The sequence below is a fragment of the Mastomys coucha genome, unplaced genomic scaffold (assembly GCF_008632895.1).
Source record: "Mastomys coucha isolate ucsf_1 unplaced genomic scaffold, UCSF_Mcou_1 pScaffold21, whole genome shotgun sequence".
In the NCBI taxonomy this organism is placed as follows: Eukaryota; Metazoa; Chordata; class Mammalia; order Rodentia; family Muridae; genus Mastomys; species Mastomys coucha.
The window spans coordinates 35,078,944-35,092,142 of record NW_022196904.1 but is presented as its reverse complement, the minus strand read 5'-3'; the positions used below and the strand labels follow the sequence as shown (position 1 = coordinate 35,092,142).

General features: G+C 44.4%; 1 long non-coding RNA gene across 1 annotated transcript; it reads right to left on the bottom strand.

The window, feature by feature from the left end:
- Nucleotides 1–5,644: 5,644 nt before the first annotated feature.
- LOC116102098 lies at nucleotides 5,645–6,014 on the bottom strand. Its single transcript, XR_004123006.1, has 2 exons — nucleotides 5,906–6,014; nucleotides 5,645–5,798 (listed from the first exon to the last, which is right to left on the bottom strand). It is a non-coding gene; the product is annotated as an uncharacterized LOC116102098 (long non-coding RNA).
- Nucleotides 6,015–13,199: the final 7,185 nt, after the last annotated feature.

Below are 13,199 nucleotides of genomic sequence, written 5' to 3'. Positions count from 1 at the left end.
TCCCTCACATTCCCGGTTCGTGGAAACCCACGCTAGTAGGAAGCTGCTGGTCGGCATCCTACATTTAATGAATTGTGGCAAATGAGGATTCGTTCCCATAGTTTGGTTCAGGGGTACCAAGTGGAAAAGCAGCAGGGGTAGGGGTGGGGAGGTGGGGTGTCAGTCTACCGCTGCCCAATAAAAAATGAAAAAAATGACAACGTCCCCTTCGGTCTAATGTGCCTTCCCATGGATGAGCCTCCAGAAATACTTTCAATTCCTCCTGTCTTCCACAGGGTGAGAAGGCTATGGTCAGTTCAGGCTGTTTATGCTTTTAGACCCAGTGCACCTTACCTCTTCTGACACACCGCTTCCTTTTCCTCCTGGATTAGAAGAGCCACAGACCTTTCTTCTGTGAGCCTACCCTTCCTTCTGTTGTTGTTTTGTCAGAGTGTCAGTCAACAGCACAAGCTGACCAAAACTCACTGTGTACCTCACCAAAGCCTTGAGTTCAGTTACTCTCCTGCTAAGGCATATCAAGTATAGGAATTATAGAAATGTGAGACCCTAACTGGCTTTTTAATTCAAGGGTCTTTGTTTGGTCTTTCCTGAGTCCTGAGGACACCCTTGACTACAGGCTGCTGCAACCTACCCCCAAGTTCCCTTCTCATTCATGGGAACAGTGTCAGCCATACCCTCTCATTCACTCTTGGGATGCCTCTTAGAAAACCTCCAGTCACTCCTCCTGGCTGGCACTGGACGTGAAGGGCCCCAAACTTAACTGCACTTACAATCACATTTAGCCTCAATATCCCTTAAATAACAAATCCAAATAGCCACCTAACAGCATCCTAGACCCCAACGTTATTTGGGACTTATATAATTACTGTGAGTGATCAAGGAAATGGGAAGAGATTCCCACCCCCTATATTCCAGCTTTCTCTTATCTCTGGTCCAAGTCCTCTCTCTGTTCTTCTTGTTTCCCCGCCTAACTCCTCTTAGCTATAAAGTCAAAATCAAATCTGATTCAGCAAAAGAGCCTCCCCCTTATTGGCCTTAACCTTCAGTTTCTTCTCCTCACCCCTCCCCATCTCTCTCTCCCCCCATCTCCCTCTCCAGCCACAGGCTGCCCAGATCATCCCTGTCTGGCACCCATTTTTAACCTACTGTCAGTCTTGCAGTATGGGGACATCAGACCCAGATCACTCTCTTGCTGGCTTCATTGGACTTGCCGGGGATGACTGAGGGCATCTGGGCTCCCTCAGGCCTGCCACCTGACATCTCTGACATGAAACCCTAGGTAGTCATCATGGTATCAAGGCAAACCATCTCCTTCCTTCTGGACACTGGAGTCTTTTACTTAGACCTGATGAAGTTTTGGGGACTCACCTCCCTTCTTCATTCCTTTATTGATGGTGCAGGGAGATAGCATTACCAACCTCACCAAAACCCACCACTTAGTTGTGACTTTAGGGATATCCCCCTTGCCCATTCCTTCCTAGTGGTACCTGTCCTGTCCCTTTGCTGGGTAGGGACCTCTTAGCCAAAGTGGCAGTCTCTATTTCCTTTGGTCCCCCCATCTGCTTGACTCGAGGTTTGCTGGCCAGTCCTCCTGCAAATCATACATCTCAATACACTTTTCTCTTTCTAGCCTCCCAGATGCATTCACGAGTGTGGGACACTCAAACCCCTCTATAGCCAAGCATCATCCCCTTCTCATCATGCAACTACAAAACCATTTCACTCTTGTCCAAGGTGAGACATCACCCACCCATCTGGTTCTGGTTGTTTGGAAAATTTTGTCCGCCTATTTTGTGCATACAGATGGGTATGTGTTTTCTGGTGTGTATGTAAGTCTTATGGCAAACATGGGAGCTGAGATGGAAATGGGTCAGGCTCAGTTGAATGTACGGATGATGGTTGCCACTGCATGCTTTGTTTCTGACTGGTCTCCTTTGACCACGTGAGCTCGTTGTGCTCTTGTGTTTATTGGTTGTGTTTTGCTTTCTCTGCCACTGCCACTGCCACTGCCAGCTGCCAGCCACCACTGCTAATGTTACTCACCATAGCTACTATGATAACCAGGGCTCAGAGTTTATCTCTGGGCTTTCCTGTCACTAGTTCAGCTTAGCAGAGAATCAAATGTCTTTTGAGTGTGTATATTAAAGTTGGTTTATGTTGTCCTGTTTTATTTGAAAACTAGCTCTGGAGCTGGGTTATGGCTCTCCCCCCTTCAGACCCAAGCATGTTTGTTTAAAGGTTTTCTCCAAAATCTAGGTTTCATGTCAGGTGTGCCACATGACTGTGACAGGGAAAAGAGAACAAAACAAGATGAAAGGACTTGAAGGAACCTGCTTTGCGATGACTGTTCTCACTAATAATGGTTAGTTGGGAAATGTGAACGCTTATGTAAATTCTGAGGGTCTAAGAAAGTGTTATAAAGGTCTAAAGATGTGGAAGATTAAGTAAGTTCTGAGAGTCTAAGAAAGAGAGGATGTTAAAGCTAGTGTTTTATCAAGATTGTAAATTACCTTTGGTTGTCTTCTAAGTATAGACCTGAAGATGCTTCTCATCATGCTGAAAACATCTCTGCCAAATCTATATGTTCAGCTCTCTGGGTAGAGGAAAAAAAATGCTCATACTTTTTAAGCCAAAGCTTCTATGTTCAGCTTTCTGGATAGAAAAAAAAAAGTTCATGCTTTTAACCTACAGCTCTGTTACGACTTGAGGGCATGACATCTGTTAGCTACTTTTTCTACAATGTGAGTTTTTTTTTTTTTTTTATAAAACAGTGGTGATGTTAATACATCTAAAATTTTATCCCTTTTTATAAGCAAACAATTTTGTATAAGCTTCAGGAAGTCCAGTGAGTCATAAAGTTTGCATTCATCGCTCACAGGTCAAAAGATTGTTGAGAGGTGGTCCTATGCACTGTGTATTCAGATGCTGGTTTCTATGCTAGGACATCTGTCTACAGTCCAGATGAACAGCATGGTCAAACATCTTCATGCTCAGTGTTATGTAAACATTCTTCTCCATCACCTTCTGATTAGTCAATAAAGATCTGATTCAACCAACCTATGACTGGGCAGAGGAGGAAAGAAGGCTCTGACCCCAGCCAAAGGTGACCAGAGAGAAAGAGGAGAGGAGGAAGAGAAGTGGCCATGAGGCAGAGGGTCTAGTAGGAGTTGTGATGAGCAGGTCACTAAGGGATTCACTATGAGGTTGTGATAAGAGAACAGCTATGAGGACATACATGGACGGAGCTAGACAGACCAAGATTCAAACTGTAAGTAACACAGTGCCTATGGCTGGGAGGTAAATAGCTTAGAAGGTTAGAATAGCTTAGAACTCAATCTGTAGACCAGGCTGGCCTCAAACTCAGAAATCTGTCTGCCTCTGCCTCCCAAGTGCTGGGATTAAAGGCATGCACCACCACTGCCCAGCAAGTTTCTAAACTTTAACTTCTGTCCCTAGTCTTTATCTGTTTCAGTAAATTTCCACTCAGCTGATAGACACCATCCAGGAATCAGTTGGAACTACAAACTGCTCCAAATGGCTTCGAGCCCTGGACTTGCTGGAAGCTGGCATGAGCCAGCGCAGCTGATGTGAACGCTCCCTATCTCTTCAGCTGGGCACACTAACCAGATGTTTCTAATTACTGAATCTCTTCCAGACCTTTGACTAGCATCCCATCCCTCCTGGGCCCTGATAAGGACATCCTAACTGCAGCAGAAAGTGGCTGCAGCAGAGAGCACACCACTCTTTGTTCTCTACAAAGGCTGGAGTGTTAAGTCAAAAGGAAACTCCCTGGCGGAGGGGACAAACAGCTACCTATCGCGCCCACTGGCACACCAGGGAAGGTACTTACTTGTTAGAACAAAATAGACCCAAACCTATCAACAGGTAGATTCATTAGCTCAAATAGTTTTACACCATGATAGGGCATTTGGCCTGTTTTATGCAAGACTAGGAGGTTATTGTATGGCTTTAAGAAAAATTCTTGTTTCTATTTAAACCACTTGAAAAACATTAGACACATTTGGCAAGAATTGATCTCAACCAACTGGATATTGGAAGAGATAAGATCCAACAGCTCCGGGCTGGCGAGGTGGCTCAGTGGGTAAGAGCACTGACTGCTCTTCCGAAGGTCTTGAGTTCGGATCCCAGCAACCACATGGTGGCTCACAACCACCTGTAATGAGATCTGACGCCCTCTTCTGGTGCGTCTGAAAACAGCTACAGTGAATTACGCCAGACCGAGTGGGGCAGAGCCAGCAGGGCCAGAGCTAGCGTGTGAGGCCGGAGCTAGCTGGCTGGAGAGAGCAGGGCCAGCAGAGGTCCTGAGTTCAATTCCCAGCAGTCACACACATGATAGCTCACAGCCATCTATACAGCTACAATGTACTCATACACATAAAATAAATAAAAAATAATTCTTAAAAAAAAAAAATCCAACAGCTCCACACAGATCTCCAAAAATACTATCAGGCCCCCAGCTACAGAACTGGAGGCCTGAGACTCCTGCTTACACCCTGATGTTGAAGATTAAGCTCGCTTATTGTGGTAAATCTCCAACCCAAATAAGCTGGGGCAATGAAAACACAACTCAGTTGATATGAATACATGCTGTGGGCCTAGATTGGAGAGATCTACCACTATACTACCATCTTCCACATATAAGAGATCCCTTATAACTTCTCGTTTCTCCAGGCCAGGTGCTTCTGCTCCACTTTCCTTCTTCCTTCTCCTCAGTCATATTCTCTCTCTCTCTCCCTCCCTCTTTCTCTCTCTTTCTCTCCCCCTCCCTTCTTCCCTCCCTCCCTCTTTCTCTCCTCTTTTTCTCTCCCCCTCCCTCCCTCCCTTCTTCCCTCCCTCCCTTCTTCTCTCTCTCTCTCTCTCTCTCTCTCTCTCTCTCTCTCTCCTCCCAAGTCTTTCAGCTCCACCTTTCCCTCTTTCTCTGTCCAATCACCAGCTCTAGCCTTTATTTTATAAATCAAGGTGGGAAGAAGGTTTACAGGAAATCACCTGAGTGCTGACTCATTCCTTGTTCATAGCCCCTCACAGGAGAACAGAATTAACATCAAATATAGCCCCAGGGCTATCTGAAACCCTTACCCCTATGGATTCACCCCCATACAGAAGGAAGTAGTTTAATGATGACATCACCCTCTTTCCTGACCCCTGATTAGTTATCAGTAGTAAACAAAAAGGGAAGAATGTAGGATAACAGGCCAGTGGAAAATCCCCCTGCTTGTGGCTCCACCCCAACTCTGAGACTTAGAAATCCCAACCCCCATGACTAAGTGATAATGGCCAAACAATATTTCAGGGCTAACAGATAAGCATGGTGCTTTTCAATGAGCTCACTGCACTGGCTTCAAAGGTCCTAGAAAAGTCAGTCCAGCCTCCATTCTGGGTTTCTCCCCAATATATTCTCTTGTGTGAGGTTTGTTGCATGGTGTGATTTTATGGTATTCCTTGGCTCCTGACCATCGAAATGCCCTTATGCTGGAAAAACTCTTACACATTTCCCTACAGGAAATACCATATGGGCAACAGAAAATAGTCAAAATCCCTGGTCCTTGGCACCCTCACAAAAAAAAGCTCCTCTCCCGGCTCTGCTGGGAGCACTGGAACACTCTACCACACCCTTATTCCCTGGCTTTTGTAAAATCTCTTTTATTAGTCTTGAAGATGCTGTGTCCCCAGTTTGGGTCAAAATTGAATAAATTAGTTTTCCCCACTTTTATCTACTTTGTTATTTTTCTCTTCTTGTAGGGTGTGTCAGGTCTCACAGCAGGGCTCCTCTCACACTCCTGGCCAAAAAGAAAAGCAGAGAGGTTGTCCTTACAGACACACACCAGCCCCGGGCTCCATTGATGCCCTTAGCAATCCTGCTCTCCCAACTCCCATCGACTTTCACCTCGACCCAATCATGGTATCACTCTGCAGCTGCTTCAGCACAAACCAGTGTTCAGCAACACTGCCGCCACTCAATTCATACTCCACTACAGAGAGCTCTTCACACAGCATGCCAGGGTTCTGACTTCTGCCCACAAAGGCCACAAGTCCTTGTTGCTAGGAGTCCAGATTCCCTCTGTATCCTGGCAAAGATAACACTCCCAGACCACCTGAAGATCTAAGCTTAAACGAATATTCAAGATCCCAGTTGCAATTTCCCTCAGACTTTCTTCAAGGGGTCAGTGAAGCACAAATTCACTAACAATTGTGGAGTTATGTTAAGTTGTTTTCCTTTAGAGACTGTCATGATCAAGCCCATTCCATAATGGTACTGAAGGCGCTGTCAAAGTACTTCACTTTTGTACAGTCAGGAAAGGCTTCAGAATGTATAAAAGTATACCAATGTATACTTCAGAATGTATCAAAGTATAAAAGTCTGTCTTACATTGGCAGGGGACTTATTTTCTAGTGTGTGTGTGTATCGAAGAAGCAGTGGCACTGCATATTATGAAAAATTCACTCTTTTGGTATTTCCCACAGACTTCAAAAGTTTCTTAGTTGACTTCATTTTTAAATTGAAAACTAGACAGGGTTATTGAGGAATGGGAAGTGAAGCCCTAAAAAACATTGAGGGGAGGGTCTGAAATGAACCGTCTAGTATATGACATTTACTGAGAGCACTTCAGGGTCTCATGAGAACAAGAGGTCAGAATTTTCTAAAAGAATGGTGAGTACACAGAAACTGTGTAGAGCCAGAAGGTAGGTGTGTGTGTGTGTGTGTGTGTGTGTGTGTGTGTGTGTATAGGTTTGTCAAAGAGTAAAAAAAAAAAAATCTAGCACTGCAGAGAGCTAACAGAACACGAGAATAAAGTGAGGAATTGGGGAATGCTCTCTAGTCTGGGCATTTCTCAAGCTCCTTGTATAGAAGAGTGTAGCCTTAAATTCACAATAGCCCTCTGGCCTCTGCCACCTAAGTAAGTGCTGGGATCACAAACTTGTCTCATCACTCCCTGCTTTACAGACAGCTCTGATAGATATTCCCACTGAAAGACGACATCAGGAATGCTACTCTTGTGAGCAGTTTTAGGGTCAAAGACACAGCTCCAGGATTCCTAAAAGTCTAGGCTCAGACATTTGTCTCCACATGTCAAAATTATAATAAAGCTACATATAAGTTAATTTAATGCAAAATCTATTTGCCCATTTGTCTGCATCTCTTTAGCATATCATTATCCACAACCACTTACTGCATATAATCACCATCTTGGTTTTCCAGAGTCAAACAATTTCCATATTTTTACCTTTCCAGCAGCAACCTTACAGCTGGCTTCTGAGTCACACCATCAAGACAACAGCATGGTCTATCTTCCTCTCTGTGCTGATGGTAAACACCATGACCAAAAGCAACTTGAGGAATTAATTTATTTAATTCAACTTTCAGGCTACAGTTCATCATGGAGTGAAGTCAGGGCAGGAACTCAATACTCAGCTAGCTTTCTTATATAGCCCAAGATCATCTGCCTAGGGAATTGTGCTACCCACAGTGGGCTGGACCCTCTATATCAATAACCAAATGACCACACCCCTGCCTCCAGTCAATCTGATCTGGGTTATCCCTCAATACAGACTCCAAGGTGACTTTAGCCTGTGAAGTTTACAATTAAAGATAACGAGAACACTTGGCTCCTTGAGTTGATGAACCACAACCAGAAGGCAAAAGTACATGTTTCTTCCTTCTTTATTCTAATTGCAATCAACAAAAGAAGAGGTATAGAAACTGCCATGGGAATTTGGATTAACTTTTCATTTCCCAGTGGCTTGTACTGACCACATACAGACTTATATTTCATCTTGCAAAACTATTCACTGTTCCTCTTGACAAATCGCACTTATACACCTTCTGACCCTTTGCTCATTTTTTTTTTCTTTACTGTTTTGACAGTCTTAACAGTATGTAGTGTGGCAAGACTATTTATACCTTTTTCTTTCTCTCTGTTTCTTACTCTATGGCCTATGGCTTTGACTCAGCATGGAGACCTGGAGTGTCCTCACCTCTCATTTCTCCATCCCAAAGGCCTATCCTCATGCCGGTAGGGAACTCACAGCTCCACTTTCTTCAGTCTTTCCTTATCTTTGAGTTCACCAGACTCTGAGCCTGTTCCCACTATGTGCAATTCTAGAAGTTTTTATGACCTCTTCCTTGTCCCAAAAGACCATGTTTGCACATGGGCTTGTACATATGGACAGTAGCTGAGTATAGTCTCAAGGTAGTTATTCTTGGAAAGTAGTAGTGTTTATTCTTCATGGACTTTGAAGAACTCTTGACAGGATGAGGGTGAGAAATACCCTCTCCATGGTAACTGGACTTTCTGATGCTATTCCTAGTTTCCAGGACTTGAATCACGTTAAAACAGAGCTTGAAAGGCAGAAACCCTTAACTTCTATGATGCTGTGACTGCCCTGCTGAGGGCAGGTAAGTAGGGAAAGAGACAAGGCCTGGGGGAGGGCAGATGAGCTGCTGTCTCTTATCTCCCCAGAGGGCTCCTAGGTCAGGATTCAAGACTATGGTTGTCAATGCCAACCTCAGTGACTATACAAAAGGGTCTGTGACTCTTCATGCCATGTAGTTTCCTCTGTCCCACCCTTCAATCCTTCAATGATTCACCAGTGAATAATGAAGGACAGGGACAGACTACAGCACTCCTGGGGTTACACCAACAAAGATCAATCAGTGGAAGGCCAATTCTACCTCTTCAAGGAATTGAGGAAAACAATAACAACAACCTAGCCCCTGTTCATCAAAGCATGATAAAAATACATAGGAGAAAGGCCTTTATGTAACAGATGTAAGAGAGCCAGCACTGTGTATATAATGACCAAGGAATAAAATCAGAAATGGGGTCCTGACGATCACCAGGGCAGAGCTAGGAGGGATTGTGGTGACAGGATACTAGCCTGCCTGGGGGTAGACAGTTGGCTTGAGGCAATACTGAATTTTAGGGCACATTTGTTCCACAGAAACAAGAGCTTCTTCACCTTTGTCTCTCTTCCTCAGTGGATCAGAACCCTAGCATTCATATCCTGGAGAAGCTAAGAGCCTATCCATGCCAGTATAGTGAGCTCTGTGCCATATCTGTGAGCTAGGGGCAGCCTTACCTGGATGTCAGCTTTCTTACATTTCTGGGCCCTAAACACCATTCACACTCTTCAGTGATGTTCACTATTATCTTAGAAATATGACACCCAAGTTATCTTCCTAGTGACGCCTCCTGGAGCTGGTGTAATTGTACACAGAACTGTTGAGGTAGAGATTCCTGAGTGTGGAGTTATGACACTAGAGCATGAAGGTGTGGGAGAAAGGGAAACCAGAGCTGAGAAGTAAAGGTGGCTGTTTCCTGGAGGTGCAGCTGAGGGGACAGAAAAGTCTCCATATCCTATCCCTTTGCATTTGTGTTCTGTGGGGTAGTGTACCCTTTTGTATATTTTTCTAAATATGGAATATTCTCTCTTCTCCAAGAGACTGTACAGAATCTCCAAATCCAAGTCTCAAGAGGAGAAGGCCCAGATAGCATGGAGCCCTTCTGAGTTATGGAGCAGGATCTCTTTATCTCAGTTCAGATGGTCATCTCTCACCTTCCATAAACCCTAGGAAGAGTAACCATAGTTCATATCCAGTGTCATCATCTGCAAACATGGAAGCTGCCAGGTTACTTGTCTCTACTGCTTGTCACTCCTCTGACTTTCATATATAAGTGACTTTCTTTTTTCCTTTTTCTTTTTCTTTTCCTGAGACAGGGTTTCTCTGTGTAGCTCTGGCTGTTCTGGAACTCACTCTATAGATCAGGCTAGCCTCGAACTCAGAAATCTGCCCGCCTTTGCCTCCCAAGTGCTGGGATTAAAGGCCTGCGCCACCAATGCCCGACCTATAAGCGACTTTCATTTATAAGAACTGTGTGTTTCAGGCTCCTCTGATCCATCTGTATTAGTCTCTAGATCCTTATTTACTCAAAGCTAAGTGATTGTTCTAGGATACAGAATTACATGGGCAGTATTCAGAAGACACAGATATTAGTGCATCCCAGAGTATGTTGCTCAGTTCTCTTCCAGAAATGATCCATATCCAAAGCATACCTTGATCTTGGGTTTGTTCCCTGGAGTGTCAACAGTGAAACTGGATGTCAGAAGCACAGGTGCCCCCTGTTTTCCCTTACTGAGAAACCCAGGGCATGAATGGACTCCAATTCTCTAGCATTCTTGTACCAATGGGCAGCCACTGCTAAATGTGCAGTCATCTTGTATTTGCATTATGTAAGTGTACCTTTTAGATCAATTCCCAAGTCCAAAATGTAGCTGGGGAAGGTGGCATTCTGAGAATCATGATCATGTTGTTCATGAAGGGTGGACAATTTTTTTTTTTTTGACAGGGTTTCTTTGTGTAGCCTTGGCTGTCCTGGAACTCACTCTGTAGGCCAGGCTGGCCTCGAACTCAGAAATCTGCCTGCCTCTGCCTCCCAAGTGCTGGGATTAAAGGCGTGTGCCACCACAGCCCGGTGGGTGGACAATTCTTGATGGATATCAAAGAGGTAAGTTTCTACATACTGAATACAGGACAAAACACCCTGGTTTTGTTCTGGGGATGAACTAAGAGACACAATATTAGGCATAAAATATGAGACATTCCTATTTGTGCAATTGTATAGTAGTTGGGCTTGAGGTTGGATGACACCTGAGTTGATCAGAGATAAAGGAAGATCTGGAGATATATGTACACACATACACTCACACTCCAAGTCCTGACATTAAGAGGAAGGACCCAGAGTACAGTAAGCAGTTTACTTCGGCCTCATACACAATTCTAGAAGCAGACCAGAGTCCTAGCAGGTGGAATTGTGGTACCCATCAAGATCTGCTTCTTGAGCTCTGCCTCATTATCCTCATTGAATGCTGCTCTGAGATGAGACAGTTTGGAGAAGTCAGAACTTGGTCCTAGTTTCATGTGGGACCCAGATACAGGTGAGTTCTCAGCACTGCCCTCAGCAAGTTGCTACTGTTGTAGGGAAGTTGTAGACAGATACATCCATGATGGATTATAGCAGGAGTATGGGGATAGCTGAGTGATAGAACCACCATGAGCCTGTTGTTAATTGGGGGTGGTAGTGTTGGTGTTCAGATTTAGCACAAGTGCTATAGGATGCCTTCATGCCTGATTCTGGAGACATAAGAACCAGACTCAGTCATAAGACATCACTGAGCTTGTGTCCCAGCATAGTTTAGTACTACAATCCAACATAGCTGACAGTCATAATTCCCACTTTACAATCAGAACTCATGTTGAATTGCTTACTAGTAAAGGTACTTACTGAGGGTTCAGAGGTTGAAAAAAAAAAAAACATGGACATACACTGAATGCAACTGCCAGGTTTACACAGTGTTGTACTGAGTATTCTGGCTTGCCTTTTACTCTGGTCTCACCTCTGTGATGCCTTCAAAGCCAATGAGACAGGGCTGGGTATATGTCTCATGTGGATGTGGCAAAGCTGCATAGTATGTAACAGGAAAAATGAACATCTGTGTCATTTTCCAGGATGTAGCAGCACAAGTATCCTGGTGTCAATCCTTGATGCAAATGGTACTTGTAGATGCATACTTCTAATAGAAGTATCATCAATGAGACTCATCTCCTACATGCACCTCCTAAAAGGCAGTCTAAAGATGAGAGAACTACCCTTACTGGACAGGAATTCCTCACTGGAATGCTCAATACAATCTTAGCTAGACCTGACTTATGGACATCAGTGAGGAGGTTCGGCCCAAGGGCACCATCACCTCACCCTAAAGGACTAGGCTTGGCTTAGTCTTAGAAGACAGGTGGTTAATGGCAGCTTGGCAAAGCTAGCCAAGAGAAAGAGGTAGCCAGAGGTAGCCATGGCTGGCAGGAGCAAGATTTTGGAGCTAAGCCAGGAGTGTGGCCCTGGGCAAAGGAGGAAGCATGCTTTTTTAAATTATATGCAACCGCACCATTGGGGTAGACAAGGGAGAATATTCTGATTACTTGTTGCAACACAACATATCAAAGTAAATCTTAATGTTCTAAAGTTACTGTTCAATTTCAAGGGTCACATTAAATCAGAAATCTGTGAAGGATCATCTAAGTGTTTGTGGTACTGGTTTTCCATACAGCTGAGGTATAATTCAAGTCCCAACCATAGGAATGATGTCCTGGATCAATCTTCATGTGTTTTATGCTCATCTCTGGGCCTCCCCAGACTGGCTCAATTGGATTTTCTCATCATATACTGGCCTCAATATGACTTGATGTACTAAATGGCAGGGGAAGGCTGCATGAACAAGCATTCAGATAAGAAATGTAGACATTCTACAGCTTTTAGTGTGGCCTCAAATACCATGTTATTTCTGTTATACTTTACTCACTGAACTTGAAGATGATAGGGACAGATTCACCTTTCAACTGTGTAGTCAGACTTACATTCTAAGTATCTGTTGGATGGGAGACACTAAGAGCCTTTTGTAAAAGGAGCATCTGGCCAAGGTAGGGTCGAGTTGTGGATAGGCCTGGTGCTGTTTGTATTTTGATGCTAATTCCGCTCTCCTGGGAGGGGTCACAAGACAAGAAGTTAGTCACATCCTCAGGCTACTTCTTGTGAGCCAATCCACTAATGAATAAAGGAGCCAATCACTGGGTGAGTAGGCGGGACTTCTGGGTTGGACCGAGCTTACAAGTGTCTCCTGGTTTCAGTGTGGCCACAGGAGGATTTAGGTTTCATAAGGCTTACAAGATTAGGATTTTTATGGCTGAGTCCAGTGATTGAGTTACCATTGTTTCTGAACTAAGTTTGTGTTGTGCTTTCCTTCACATGGCAGCACGTCCAGGTTCAAGAGAGAAAGGTGTGGTGGCAAAGTGTGGGTTTGCCTGAGGTGCACCACAAAGGATGTGGGGGATTTGAAGCATGCGGTTGGTGTATGGTTGGAGAGGTTTCAGGAGCTCTTGTACCAGAGTCTTCTATAGATAAAAACAGGTCGGCCATTGTCCGCCAGTGTATGGCCAGCCAGGCCTCACGGGGCAAAGAGTTGCTGATGGCTGGCAGTAGGGAGGGAATCTACCGTTCTTTTTAAAAATATTTCGTGCAACAGTGGCACACCTTGGTAATCCTAGCACTTGGGAGGTAGAAACAGAAGATTCAAGATTTCACAGCCATCCTCTGCTATGCTCAAATTAGAATATAGCCTGGACTACA